Source organism: Morus notabilis, unplaced genomic scaffold (genome assembly GCF_000414095.1).
Source record: "Morus notabilis unplaced genomic scaffold, ASM41409v2 Scaffold234, whole genome shotgun sequence".
Classification (NCBI taxonomy): Eukaryota; Viridiplantae; Streptophyta; class Magnoliopsida; order Rosales; family Moraceae; genus Morus; species Morus notabilis.
In genome coordinates, this window is record NW_010359242.1 from 164989 (window position 1) to 178040 (window position 13052).

A 13052-nucleotide genomic window follows, 5' to 3' on the forward strand; every position below is an offset into this window, starting at 1 on the left:
GGAAGTTTTGTAGTTGACCCTCTTTCGAGAGACCATGCTCGGGGAGCCCAATGAGCAATTCCTTATATCTATCCCAAGCACTATAAAACGACTCGGAGTCTCGCTGAGCAAATCTTAAGAGGACTTGTCGACCAACCATCTCCAAGTATGTCGTAACACAAAAGAAAACAAAAATAAAACAAAAGATTAAAAATGAGAAATAAAAGCCTAAATTAAAATCAAGTTATGTACTCACAATATTAACAACAATTTAAAATGCCAATCCCCGGCAACGGCGCCAAAACTTGATGCTTTATATGTTTCTATAATAAATTTCCGCAAGCATACGGTGTCAAGTTTTGAGTATAAGGTGAGTGAGTATCGTCTCCATAGGGATTGGGTTTAGAATTGCCGTTAAGTACCGCGATTATTGTAACTTAACTTTATCTAGGCAACCTAATAAGATGATGATTAAGAACTAAAACAAAATAAATATAAGAAAATAAAAATAAAGTATCTATACACTAATAGTGTAGGGACTTGATTTCGCTTTATTATTCCTATGTTCATCCTATTATGTAATCGCTAATCAATTCCATTCAATTCATTAATCAAGGCTCAAATCTCACCTCGCAACCTCTCTCGAGTGCCTCACAAGGAATTGTATTTAAATACCTAAAACAATATCCCTATTCGAAATGAATATTAAAACATAAATTAAGCTTCGCCTTTAGAATTAGAAAATAGGAATATTGATCGCCTCTCGGCCTCACAACGACCTAAATCCTAATTTGATTATCTAACCGTTGATCTCCTCTCGATCTCATAACAACATAGACTATGTTTCTCAAATCTAGATAAAGAACTCAATCTCTCTCGAGCATCAAATTTGCAATCTAAAAATCATCTAACTCATTGGCCAAATAAATTAGAAGCATTAAGCATAGAGAATCATAAATCAATTGAAAATGAAATTAAATTAACAATCAACAAAATATTCAAAACATAGTTCAAATAAAACTACATCAAGTCCTAGATTTAACGTTTAGCTCAACATGGAAAAATAGATGGAAGAAGATAAAACCCAATATCCACTGAAGAGCTTTCCAAGATGAAGGATTTCGGCCTCCTTTTGATGTTTTCTTCAGATTTTCGGGCTCCCCTTCTCAAGTGGCATCTCTTTCCTTTTATACTACTCAGTTTCAGAGCTAGGGCTTCATACGCGTGCTGCAGGCTACATGAAAATGCACTGCGGCGCACGTTTTTGGAAGAGGATCCCGCTGTTGCGGGCTGGGGTGCACTGCAACGCCTTTGGGTGTGCTACAGTGCGCAGGGTTGCCATCTGGGTGCACTGCAGCGCCCATTGGACGCGCTGCAGCGCGCGTTCCAACTCTGGGCTCGCGGGCGCGCGCCTGGGTGTGGGGCACATGCCTGGAAGTGGGGCGCGCGCCCCTGGATGTGGGTGCGGGCACGGGCGCGCCCCTGGATGTAGGCACGGGCGCGCAGCGGGCTTGGGCGCAGGTGCGCGTCCCATTCTGACATCGTTTTCCTTTGTGCGCTGTAGCTCACTTTCTTGCATTCCAAAGCCTCCTCTTTTGTGCCTTAAAATCCTCTTTCACCTCCTCTTTCCATTGATTCACAAGTTGGGCAAATATTCTTCTTTTCTTCATGCAAGATCATCCAAGTTCGCATTTATTTCTAATTCCTATAAAAAGCATACAAAAGAAATTAAACTAACAAAAATGCTTGAAGACTTACAAATATTTATGCTTAAAAGTACTTGATTTGTTAGTAGAAATACCCCTCATCAGTCAGCTTACTGTTGCCCATGTTCCTGCATGAGCATTATTTGACTCAGGAGCCACACCTACATTTGCATCAGTAGAATTTGTTAAACGAATACTTCATCCTCAAGAGAGGATAGGTCAAGACTTTAAGACAACGCTACCTTCAGGTGAAGTGTTGTTGTCTAGTCACTGGTTACGTCATGTACCAGTAGAGATAGCAGGAAGAGAACTAAGTGCAGACCTAGTTATACTGGATTTAATAGATTATGATGTGATCCTAGGAATGGATTTTCTAGGAAAGTATAATGCTACAATAGACTGTAGAAGGAAAAAAGTGGTTTTTCAGTCAGAAGGAGAACAGGTGTTTGAGTATATGGTTTCCACATCAAGGACACCTAACTGCTTTATTAGTTCCCTAGAAGCCCGACGATTGATGTCCAGTAGATGCACTGGATATTTGGCGTATATGGTGGATAGAAACCAGGAAGGGACACTTCAGCCAAAAGACGTTCCCATAGTCAATGAGTTCTTAGATGTCTTTCCAGACGAAATACCCGGCTTCCTCCAGATCGGGAAATAGCTTTTGAGATAGAGCTTCTCCCAACCACCGTACCAATATCCAAAGCACCGTATAGGATGGCTCCAGCGAAACTAAAAGAGCTGCATATTCAACTTCAAGAGTTACTAGATAAAGGCTTTATCGGACCGAGTTTCTCGCCATGAGGAGCTCCAATCCTCTTTGTCAAAAAGAAGGATGGCACGCTTCAGATGTGCATAGACTATAGGGAGCTCAACAAAGTCACCATCAAGAACAAGTATCCATTGCCACGAATCGATGACTTGTTCGACCAGTTGAAGGGAGCTACCACGTTTTCGAAGATCGACCTTTGATCGGGGTATCATCAACTTAAAATTAGAGAAGAAGACATTTCCAGGATGGCATTCAGAACTCAGTATGGACATTACAAATTCCTAGTAATGCCATTTGGACTTACAAATGCCCCAGCAGCATTTATGGACCTTATGAACAGAGCTTTCAAAGCATATTTGGATAAGTTTGTTATTGTGTTCATTGATGATATCCTTATATACTCTCGAGGTCCACAAGAGCATGCAGACCATTTGAGGATCACGTCACACACGTTAAAGAAACATCAGCTGTTTGTGAAGTTTTCTAAGTGTGAGTTTTGGTTAGATAAAGTCCAATTCCTCGATCATGTGATATCCAAGGAAGGAATCACCGTGGATCCAACAAAGGTTGAAGCAGTTGAGAAATGGCCAGTTCCAAAGAGTGTTACGGAAATTCGAAGCTTTTTAGGATTGGCAGGGTATTACAGGGGGTTTGTAGAGGGAGTTGCTCATCTTGCAACCCCTCTCACTGCATTAACCCGGAAAGATAAGAAGTATGAATGGACAGATAAATGTGAACAGAGTTTTAGGGAGATCAAGAAAAGATTAACTAGTGCTTCAGTACTCACGATTCCAGAAGAGGGAGAAAAATTTGACATCTACAGTGATGCCTCAAAAACAGGACTAGGAGCCGTGTTGATGCAAAATGGCAAGGTCATTGCTTACGCATCTCGGCAACTAAAGGATCACGAGCGTAATTACCCAAGGCATGATCTCGAGTTAGCTACAGTAGTCTTTGCACTTAAGTTATGGCGGCATTATTTGTATGGAGCTCAATGCCAAATTTATATGGACCACCAGAGTCTAAAGTACTTCTTCACGCAGAAGGAGCTTAATATGAGGCAGAGGCGATGGCTTGAACTCGTGAAGGACTACGATTGTGAAATCCTTTATCATCCAGGTAAAGCCAATCGTGTAGCAGACGCTTTGAGTAGAAATCCAGCAATGCGGACTCCAGTGGAGACCGAATTGTTGCCGAAGCAGCTTCGACAAGAGATTAATCTTTTAGATCTTGAATTAATCTCCAGCAAGTTAGCTTCTCTGAGACTGCAGCCCATGCTACAAGACGAGATACGAGAAGCTCAAAATGGTGATCCAATTATGGATAGATACAGGAAAGAGATGGTAGAAAATGCAAAGACAAATTTCAATCTTTCAGAAGATGGAATTCTCCTGTACCAAAGAAGAATTTATGTACCAGATCAAGAAGGGATCAAGAAGCAGATCCTAGTAGAAGCACACAACATGCCATATTCCGTACACCCAGGTGCCACCAAAATGTACCAAGACTTAAAGCAACATTTTTGGTGGAAGCGAATGAAGAACGACATAGTTGGTTATGTTAGTCGTTGCTTGACATGCTAGAAGGTCAAAGCAGAACATCAGAGCCCAGCTAGAAGCTTACAGCCACTAGAGATCTCATAATGGAAGTGGGAACACTTAACCATGGATTTTGTGACCGGACTTCCGAGAACTAGTCAAGGATATGATGCCATTTGGGTAATAGTAGATCGGCTAACGAAATTAGCGCATTTCATCCCAATCAAGATAACGTACTCCTTAGAGAAATTAGCCGAGTTATACGTGGCTAAGGTAGTAAAGCTACATGGAGTACCAGTTAGTATAGTATCGGACAGAGACAGCCGATTTACCTCCAATTTTTGGAGAAGTGTTCAGGAAGCGATAGGGTCCAAATTACGCTATAGCACAGTATTTCATCCCCAGACGGATGGACAGTCAAAGAGAACAATTCAGACCCTAGAGGATATGCTTCGTGCTTGTGCTGTGGATTTCAAGGGCGCATGGAGTATGAAGTTGCCATTGATTGAATTCTCGTATAATAACAGTTATCAAGCTTCCATCGGTATGGCTCCGTATAAAGCACTTTACGAAAGGAAATGTAGATCCCCAGTTCATTAGTATGACACTCGAGAAAAGTAACTTCACAAGACAGAATTCGTTCTAGAGGCCATTGAGACAGTGCAAAAGATCCGCAGAAGATTAGAGATGCCTCAGAGCCAGCAGAAGAGTTATGCAGATAAACGCCAGAGACCCTTGGAATTTTTGGTAGGAGACTCCGTATTCCTGAAGGTCACACCGATGAAGGGTGCGATGCGCTTTGGGAAGAAAGGTAAGCTGAGCCCACGTTACATAGGGTCATTCGAGATCATTGAAAGAATAGGAAAGGTAGCTTACCGACTAGCTCTGCCGCCAGATTTGGCCTCAGTGCACAATGTATTTCATGTAGCAATGCTCCGGAAGTATGTCTCGGATCCATCGCATGTGTTACAGTATGAGCCTATTCAGGTTCACGAAGATTTGTCCCATGAGGAACAACCAATTCAGATTTTAGCAAGAGAATAGAAGAAACTCAGAAGTCGTAGTATCCCAATGGTTAAAGTGCAGTGGAAAAATCAGTGTCACAGAAGCCACTTAGGAAGTAGAAAAAGAAATTAGACAAAAATACCCCCATTTGTTCTAACTTTTGGAACGAAAATTTCTTAAGGAAGGGTGAATGTAATGATCGGAAAAAATTTAGGTCTAATCCAGACAGTCCGGTATTTGACCGAAATCCTTTCTGCAATAGTAAGTAGTAGAATTTTGATGTAATCAAAAAAATATTATGTAGAAACTTTATGGACAGGGTAAAATTTCCCGAAATATGTAAAGTTATAATACAAATATGTTTATAAAGAAAATTCGTAAATATCAGTTATGAATAGTGAAATACCAATTAAAAGTTAAAAATTTTAGCGGATACATTTTAGTTATGAAAAACTAAAATATTTGGTTTGTAACCAAATGACCAGTTAAAAAAAGAGTATAAATATTAGAAGTAAGGAAAATAACAAAAGTTTCTGAAACAAAATTTTCTCGAGCCAGTTAAACTGAGAAACTACTAAAAAAGCCAATGCCGCAAGGGTAAGGTTTTGGGCAATTTTGGATCGATTAAAATGAAAATTTCAGAAAAAAGAAATTGACTAATGAGATACCCAAGAGAATTGGGTTGAACCTGAGAAGTTTGACCCACGGTACTCGACAGTCCAGAAAAGTAGTAAAGAACCTGTACTGATTGTGAAATTATTAGTACTGGAAAGAGACTCATTTTGAGAGATGGAAAGTTAGGTCTCGACAAGAAAATTTTGAGGAGTATAGAACCTACTCATTTGCTAGCACGTATCTTTGATATGGCTAGGCACAAAAGCAGGTTAAACCAAGTTATAGTGTGTATATATATATATAATTACTATCTCTAAGTACATGTAAAAAAAATGTAAAAAGGATAGTTACCGTGAGGTGGATATATACCTCACATGCAATAACACCAGTTGTCATTACATAAGCTTAGCTGAAAGGTAACTCACGACATGAAGTTACTAAGGCTATTCTCACGTGGAAAAACTACAGAAACTTACAAAGGCTATTACATACTTCACGTGAAGCATAGCAGAGGGAAAAAAAAGACGTGAGAAAGTTATGAAGAAAGAAAAAAAAGAGGAGAGTTGTTAGAGAGAGATGGAGAAAGGACAATCAAGCATTTTCATTGAGATTTCTTCTGTTCAGTCCGGTAGAAACATAACATGAGGTGTTCTAGCGAAAAACCTCAACTTCTGGAGGTAAGATTACGGATTTTTCATGAGAATTCTATGATTTCTTTATTTGGATGAATAGTAACTCATCTCGGAAAACTTCCGTTAAAGTGAAAATCGAAAGCGAGGTTTTGTAGAACATCGTAATTGGAGTCTAACGGTATAAGTATTAAAACGATTGAACAAAGTTTTGGTGGATTTCCATTGAAAATCCGTGAGCCTAGATTAAGAATGAACATGTGTTTTGTTCAATTTTATGTTGGAATCTATGTTCAGGAATGTGAATCTTAACTCCAGGTATCGAAATCGGAAGTAGAACGGGTTATTGAAAACTCAGGAAATGAGAAAAATAAGGTGAAACTCTGCCGAAATTTCCTAAAAGTTAGTTAGTAAGCAATGAGTTAGTAATTGATTCCAGAGAATGAATAACAGTTTTAAAGCTCAGAAATGAACAAATTAAGATTCAGAAACTGAGATACACAAATATGTGTAATTTACCTCTTAAACTAGGATTCGGCCTAGAGGGGAAAAAAGGTTCAGAAACGACTTTGAAATTAGATTTAAGAATCTAAGTATGAAGAATTGTGATTTGGAATAGGAAATTTATACGTATTTCCATGAAACAGGTTTTGGCATGAGAACCGAGACAATAAGAAAGAACTTCTAGCAAGCGGCAATCCTAGCGGATTATTGGTAAGTATAGACATATATGTTTGTTTGGACTCGAGTAAGTTATAGTAAGATTTAGAACTATGAATTTACTTATGTTCCTAAGTCTATATGATTATATGTGATTATACGTGTTTGGAGGGCTCAGTGCCCTAGATTGTAGAAGGGTGACATATGGCTACCCTTATGCACAGTTAAAGTATGCAAGAAGTAATATGCATTTTATGTTAGCATGTGCACGTAGAGAAATGTTGCATATCATTCAGTAAAGTTTTAACACTTTGAAATGAAAACTCAAAGTTTAGTAATGTAAATAGACTGACGGGTCGTCGGCCTCCCAAGGGAGGAAATCTCAAAGAGTAGAGATTTCGACTAGACCAGACAGTAAACTGGGGCCCAGGCCCACAATAACAAGACAATAAGCAGGGGCCCAGGCCCACAGTAGTAAGAACAGAAAAATAGAAAGCAGTTTAAAGCATATTTTCACACGAGCATATTTGCATCATAACTTTTAATGTAATTCTTTTCTAGTTTATGATGTGTGCATGTTTATACTTGCTGAGCGTTAGCTCATCAGTTTACTCGTGTGCAGGTAACAAAGGTAAGTAGCCAGCCACATAGTGGTTTTACTTGATGGACCGGCAGAGGCAAGGCTGGCAGAAATGTCATGGGTACATGGGAGTGGTCTCTACTACGCTCGCTTAGAAATTAAATTCCGCTGGAGAGTAATGTAATATAGCACCAAGTTTATATGTTTCAGTTTTAAGAAAAAGATGTTACGGTCATTGTCTTAGTAAAGAACAATAGACTGTAATAACTTAAGATAAGTTTTGGGGACTAGTTCCATATCCGATTTCTTAAAGTATTAGCAAGGATAAGTTGTTGTTATAACAAAAGAACATGCTAGGAACATGTAAGAACCTGAGGGTTAAAGAAAAAAAATTTACTCGTAGAAAAACATAAATTAAAGAGACGATAGTCTAATAACAAGTAATAGATTAGACTATAACTCAGCCTATTAGTAGTAGCTTAAGGTTGGCGACCCGCCGCTAGGGCGGGAGGCATCACACTTTCCTTCTTTCTTTCTTTTTCTTATTTCCTTCCTCTCGTTCTCCCACCGCCAGCCATCCCTCTCTCTCTCTTTACTTCCACCGCCAGCCACCACCTCCGGGCTCTCTCTCTCTCCCACTGGCTGTCTCTCTCCGGTTCTCTCTCCCTTTTTTTGGCTGTCTCTCTCTCTCTCTCTCTCTCTCTCTCTCTCTCTCTCTCTCTCTCTCTCGGCTTGTTGCCGAAACACAAAAAAAAAATGAAAACTGGAGAAACCGAGGGAAACAAAGCTCTATCAACTAATTTGAGGTAAAACCCCTTGAAACCCACTCTTTGATTTGAATTTTAGACTTAAGAAAGTTTAATTTTTGTTAGATTTGAATAATTTTTAGTTAGGGTTTAGATTTGAGCAACTGTTGCTAGAATTGAATTAAATTTGGGGGTTTTCAGTTATTGGACTTGTTAAATTGATTGGAAACTAATTTTGATGGATTCTGGAGAATTATTTTGAAATTGAATTTAAATTGCAAGTTTGGCATTTTTCTATTTATGTCGGCATGCTGCTGAAATTTCTTGAAAAACTTGTTTTTAAACTAAAATTAAATAGGAAACCAAACCCATGAATTGGATTTCAATTTTTAAGGAACCCCTAAACTGAATTATAAAACCATTTATGAAACTTGGATTTGAGTCAAGGCATACTAATAGGAAACAATTAAACATGATTGAGCTCAATTCATTTTAGGAATGAGAAATGTATCCTAAGACACTGCTTTTATGATAAAGCTAGTGGAGAAGATCGAGTATTAAAGTATTAAAGCTTTCGGAGGTTAGGGTGACGAGAAGTTAGCCACAAGTTTGACATCCGAGAGGTAGGATATTCTTACCTATTTTCTTGTTAGCCTATTTTAAAGTGTTTTGGCCAAATATTATTTTCAAAGATAAGAACATGTTGATACAGAAAAGTATTTTCAAGACAATAGCTTGATTTTTCACTATTGATCTCATAATGGATTGATTTCAAGTTTTAATGAACATTTTCGTAAGATAAGATACCTTGTGAACTAGTAAGCCCGCTGAGGGCCGAGATAGGATATGGAGATCGTGTCCTTAGGGGCAGAACCCGAAACCTGTACGGGCGACTACGGTGGTGTTTGGCCTCACTTTGGTCGTGAGTAATTTAATTACTTAAATTACTTGCTGGTTGCCTGTAATATGGAATTTCAGTTTATCTACCTTTTAGAAAAAGGTTGTTTGGTTCCGATTGATTATTTCGGACCTGACTATCTCATTTTATTTACTTACTTATTTATTTAGTTTTATAACTCGTATCCTACTGGGCCTTTTGCTCATTTTTTCTATGTTTCAAAATGCATTAACCCCACCCAGGTGACGCTAGAAGCAACGCAGAATAGGTGAGGAATTCAATTCTAGAATAAAGGAAGCGGTGAAGCATTTTCCTTCACTATCAGACTTATTAAGGCATGTATTAACTATGGATTGTAAACCTTAAACATAACTAGACTGTGGTTGATGCCAGTTATTTACTTTTCTGTATTTAATTATGTGTGCACAAATTGTAACCCTGTGGACACTGGAGGCTAACTCTTGAAGCGGATCTTAACAATGATTGTGTTTTCTAGAGTCCGCCTTACCCTTTCTAAAAACTCAATTTCATTAAAATAGCGGGTCTTGTTTGGAAATACCTGAGTGTTTTGGTTTTGAAATCAAATTTTAAAATGTTAACACTTTAACCACCCTCTTAATCAGGTTTAATTTCTAAGCAAGCCTCCACGTCACTAACCCCTTTTTGGGGGCGTGACATATCTACATAAGCTTTGATCCAAGGGCTAGAATGTAAGATGGCATACTATAAATAGTTGATGGATTCATTCCATCCTTCATATGGAGGAAGCTAGAAAGAGAAAGTTAGAGAGATGAGAGAAAGAGAAAATAGAAAGATAGAAAGATAGAAAGAAAGAGAGAGAAAAGTGAGAAGGATTTTCCTCTCCACCAGTAAATTTGTAAGTAGACTTTCCACTGCATCACTTGAACAGTAGTACATGAAAGCTTTCAGTTTATGAAAATTGTTAATTTATATATATATTTGACATGTTTCCATGAGATTTAGAAAGTGTTTTAGTTTTCAGAATATGATATAAATCTTGTGTTGATTATGAACCGACTCAGTTAGTAAAAGGGCCAAATCCTTAAGGAACAAGATATTCCAATATAGGTGCCACCAGATAGAAGATAAAGAGGTTTTAATAACACAAGATGAGTGTCAGACATAAGGGCTTTAAAAGTTTAAAGAAAATTATTTTCAAAGTGGAAATTATCTTACGGTTTACTTATTGTGCTTTAGCTCATATAGTTCTCGTGATGCAGGTAAGCTCTTAGTAGAAGTTCCAGTTGACTGAGCAAGAGCGTTCAGTTGATTGAACAATAGCGGTTCAAGTCCCATGATGAGTTTAAGTTAAGAGATCTTAAGTTATGTAATTTGTAAACTTAGGAATTTGTTCAAGGATTGTGTTTGTAATAAATGTACAATTTGAGATTTTGTAAATCCAAGAATTCTTTTCGAGGATTGTACTAGATATAGAGATTATTTCTCTATTTAAGCAGTAATATAGTAAAGTAAATTAACGTTTCTCTCAAGTTGGCGTAGTTTTTAGCTACTGGCTCGGGAGGGGCGTTACATTTTGGTATCAAAGTGATACGTTTCTGGAGACATAGTGATACGTTTCTAGAGACATAGTAGAGTAGACATGTCAGGGAACAAGAACTCAGTCAACCTAGGAATTATGTTTTGAGGAATAGTTAAGACTTTTAATTATTTTATGATAGTTGTTCAATTAGAGAAATTAGAATCTTCAAATTTCGAGGATGAAATTTTTATAAGGAGCGGAGATTGTAACACCTGCCGTATCAGATAACATATAGATGTAGAAGAATTCATATGTAAGTGGACATGTATCGAGATAAGAAAAGATGAAAAGTTCAAATTTTCTTCTAAGTAGACACGTGTCGAGATTAGGAAAGAAGTAAAGTTCAAATTTTCTTCTAAGTGGACACTTGTTGAGATAAGGAAAGAAGAAAAGTTCAAATTGTCTTTTGAATGAGACTTGTCAAGTAGATGGACACTTAGAATTTGATCAATGGCCAAGATTTAGCCAAACACTTGTGTCCAAGGGTAGATATTAGATATGGAATCAATGGCTGGGATCTATCCACATAAGCTTTAATCCAAGGGCTAGAATGTAAGATGGCATACTATAAATAGGTGATGGATTCATTCCATCCTTCATATGGAGGAAGCTAGAGAGAGAAAGTTGGAGAGATAGAGAGAGAAAATAGAAAGACAGAAAGAAAGAGAGAGAAAACTGAGAGAAGGATTTTCCTCTCCACCAGCAAATTTGTAAGTAGACTTTCCACTGTATCACTTGAAAGGTAGTACATGAAAGCTTTCAGTTTATGAAAGTTGTCAATTTATATATATTTGACATGTTTTCACGAGATTTAGAAAGTGTTTTAGTTTTCAGAATATGATATAAATCTTGTGTTGATTATGAACCGGCTCAGTTAGTAAAAGGGTCAAATCCTTGAGGAACAAGAGATTCCGAGACAGGGGCCATCAGATAGAAGATAAAGAGGTTCTAATAACACAAGATGAATGTTATACAAGAAGAACCCTAAATGTTAAAGAAAATATGATATGACCAACGTTCCATATGAGAGAACAGAAATTGTAAAGAAGTGTGAAATGAAAGCAAAGAAAACGTAAGACGAAGGTCATTCAGAATGTTAGAGAAGAATACAAATGACACATGAATGAAAGATAATTGAAGTATGAAATGCGAACGATGTAAGAATGAAAATTGAAGGAGTACGAAATAAGAAATGATGAAGCATAATACTATAAATGTTATGAGTGTTTAGAAATTGAGTTAGGATGTATGATGTGGTGTGCATTATTATATGCTTTTGATATGATCTACTGTTACTTGTTGAGCAAAAGCTCATTAAGTTTGCTTGTGTTGTAGGAAGCTCGGGTAAGGCACAGAGTCCCTAAAACCTATAAGTTGTGCGTGCAAAAAAGGATGAAGCAGTGGGATGTGGGCAAGTGAGTAATGGGATCTATACGCAATTTGTAAACGCTGCAAAGTATTTAAGGTAAACCATATTTATGGACATGGTTAAGTTATTTAATGAAAAGTAAAGGCTATGTAATAGGTTATTTGATGTAAGTAAAGACCACGGGACTATGAGGCTATGCTTAGCAACCTCACGTCACAAAGTACTTTTATGTATCTAAATATTTTTAGCTATAAGTAGTTGACGTTAAGGCATAAGTTAGGTACGCACGTAGTATTGATGACCAGAAGTTAGGGTCGTCACACCAGCGGTAAGTGTAACACCCTGAAGAATTAATTGAGATTAATTAAAGTAATTGAGATTATTAGTGTGCCTAATCTGATTTAATTAATTGAGTTTAAATAATTCCAAGGTATTTAAATTATTCACAGTAATTTATTTAATCCAGAAGTGTGTATGGGCGCATTTCTGGACTGTTATATTTTACACATGTCATTTCTTTTTATTTTTCTTTTCTTTTCTTTTTTTCCTTTCTTTTCTTTCCTTTTCTTTTTCTTTCACGTGCGTCTCTCTCTCTCTCTCTCTCTCTCTCTCTCTCTCTCTCTCTCTCTCTCTCACTTCCGTGCTCTCTCTCTCCCTCTCTCTCTCCCATTTGTGTCTCAAATCAAAACCGGATTCGAACCAAAAGTGATTTCAAAGAGTTTTCAACGTCAAGAGAAGGATTCGAGGTAAGATTACTGAAAGAACCTCTCTTGAATCTATGTTTTTTCGGATTTCAAAACTTATTTTTGGTTCAAAACCGATTTTGATGGATTTTGAGTAAAACTATGGTAGAAATTGGAGATCTTGGGTTCTTTGGACTTGTTTTAGTACCTAGAACCCGGATCTAGTGGTTGTCCCTTGAGATTTTGTGAATTGGGACTGGATTTGCAGGTTTTTGAACTGGTTTCCGCGAGTTTTCGGGAACTGGCGTTCT